This window comes from Corapipo altera, unplaced genomic scaffold, assembly GCF_003945725.1.
Source record: "Corapipo altera isolate COAL_440 unplaced genomic scaffold, ASM394572v1 113, whole genome shotgun sequence".
Lineage (NCBI taxonomy): Eukaryota > Metazoa > Chordata > Aves > Passeriformes > Pipridae > Corapipo > Corapipo altera.
In genome coordinates, this window is record NW_020884895.1 from 10,494,161 (window position 1) to 10,496,898 (window position 2,738).

Below are 2,738 nucleotides of genomic sequence, written 5' to 3' on the forward strand. Positions count from 1 at the left end.
TTTCCCAGGAGCATCGGTGGGAAGAAGCAATCCCACGCTGAGAGCTTTGTTCTGACGAGTTCTGATGGTAAGTCAGCTGAAAATATTTCTCTTTTCACACCACTTTGTGTTTCTGTCACTCAAAGTACACGGGGCGTTATTTCGGGAGCAGGAAGGTTTGAGGATTCCTTGGCAGGGGTGTTTTCCCTGCTCCTCGAAATCCAAAAATCCATTTTGCACACAGCCACATTTTTCTTCCTGCATGAATTTTCCTGCAACAGCTTATTCCTGCAATTTTCCTGCAACAGCCAATTCCTCTCGGTGCTGAGGATTCCTGGAAACTCTGTGAATCCAATGGAAAAGGAGTCTGATGTCTTTACAGGGTTGCATTAATTCCTGGTTGAACTCCAGATGTTTGTGAAATTAGAGCAAATGTAAATTTAATCCTCTTGAGTTTTCTTCTGAGATGCTTCTCTTGGGGGACATTGTTCTTTTACTTCCCACTTACATTGATCTCCTTGCTGGTTTTTTTACAAAAACAAAGAATATGCTCAGCTTTAAATGGCAAATTAAGCACAAATCATAAGTGATTAGACCTATTTTTTCACTTTTTTTGGATAGTTCTACATTGGGTCAGCATTTAAGAGTCTAAGAAACGAAATGAAGAAAACATACATGTTTTATATTCCATATTTGAGTGGGGTGTGAATCTCCCACTTGCAATTCCTCCAAAACTGGAGAGTCACTTTCAGATCGAGGACAGTTCTGCCTTCAGTACTTAATAAAAATAAAGGAGCAGTACTTCACAAATCTGAGCTGTAAAGTAAGATTAAATCACTCCTACCTACTGCAGGCATGTGGCTAAAATTTTCCCTTTCCTGTGTTTAAGGCAGCCAGTTGTGATTTGAAAATCTCTGTGCCCTCGGTGTTAAGTTGAAGAACAGAAATCCGTGGGAACAAACGTGGCTTTTGGAGGAACCTCCACGTGTGAAGGCAGTGAAAAAAAAATCATTTCACTGTCATCACTTATAAATTCAGGTGTTGGAAAAGTAAAGAAGCTGCAGAAGTAAAGATGCTGTCAATGAAAACTCCTGTTCTGCAGGAGGGTTGTGATACAGTTTTAAGTGGTGATCACATTTTTTCCAGATGAATTCTCGGTGCCTGCTTTTATATGTAACATATTCTTCCCTGCAAGGCTACAATTTGCTGTCTCCCTATTTGAAAGGTGCCTTGTGAAAGAAGCAGGAGCTTGTGGAGTGGGAAAAGATGCAAAAAATTGGTAAAGGAGTTGGATGTTTCCCTGTCTGAGAGGATTTTATCCCAGACTCCTGATAATTTGGCCTCGCCAAAACCTTCAGGTCCTCACCAGCTTCCTCTTCTTCCATCTAAATTTAGTTTTTATGTGTTGAGGTGTTGCTTAAATTTAATTTCAATTTCCCAGGAATTCTGCCTCGGTCAGTGGAAGCTCTTGGTTCAATATATAAAATGCCAGGGAATTCTTCATATCCTTAAAAATGTAATGGCTGGGAAGAGCTCACCACTTACTGCTGAGCACTGTAGGTGATGGCATGAGAACATTCATGTGATAAGAGGTTTAATTATTGTGCAATGAAAAAGGTCTTGGCTACAGATGCAACAATAAACAATAATAAGGAAATAAACAGAAAATAAACCTTATTTTTAATGTATTAATTTAGGGCCATTTTTGCAATTGAGTTGGAGGAAACACCATTGAATTCCTCTGAATCCAGTTATTACTTGTACAGGGAAAATGAGATTTTCAGACCTGAGAGATGATCTATAGGTGATACATTAATTAGATAAGATGTAATTTATAATTCTACAATAATGGAATGCTTTAAATTAACCCCCTGGAAGTGTCCAAAGCCAGGTTGGACAGGACTTGGAGCAACCTGGGATAGTGGAAGGTGCCCTTGGATAGTGGAATGAGATGAGACTTAAGATCCCTTCCAACCCAAACCATCCTGTAATTCTATGGTATTTTAAATACATCAAATAAACTGATTTATCCAAACCATACTCTTCCCATCAGTGTCAAAAATCCTTTCCTTGGAAACCTTGCTCTGCCACAGATTTGGTGGGATGATGGTGCCTTTTTGTTCAGGTGCTTAAAAGTAAAAAGCAAAGTGTGATTGTATGGATTTGACTGATGCTGTGGAGAGCCCTGGTGTTTGTTTATTTAGTGACAGATCCACTAGAATGCTTTTCCTTGGATTTAGTTTGGCTTTATTTGTTATTTTGGGGATGTTCTGTTTTGTCTCTTAAGTTCTGGGCTCTCTGGAACATCCTCGTGGTGCTTCACTGGCTGGCAGGTTAAATCAAATAATATTAAAATAATTGGATTTTAAAGTAGTTAATTGGAATCCCTGGGCTGGTTTAAGCCATGCATTTGTTCTGCCACATGTTTCCAAGCCCTCTTTGTCTGCTCTTTGGTCTAATTTAAATTTGGTCTTCCTGGATTTCAGCAACATCCCTCATTTGGAAAGGGACACTTCCTCCTGCTTCTGTTGAAATCATTAATAGCTTTGTTTTTGGCTGCTCTGAGTTTCCATCACAGCTCCAGAAGGCAGGAATACTTCCCTCACCCGTGGTTGGATTGTTCCAGCTTTTCCAGTATTTTGGGATTGAGTAGATTCAGATGGTTTTTGGGATCTCAAAAAAAACCAAAAATTCCACCAAAACCAAGCCAAGGACCCTCTGGGCTGCACGTGGAGCTCCCAGACACTGCAAGAACATCA

General features: G+C 39.8%; 1 long non-coding RNA gene across 1 annotated transcript; it reads left to right on the forward strand.

Moving 5' to 3' along the window:
* On the forward strand, positions 1-979 carry LOC113949188. Its single transcript, XR_003528377.1, has 2 exons — positions 1-67; positions 869-979. It is a non-coding gene; the product is annotated as an uncharacterized LOC113949188 (long non-coding RNA).
* Positions 980-2,738: the final 1,759 nt, after the last annotated feature.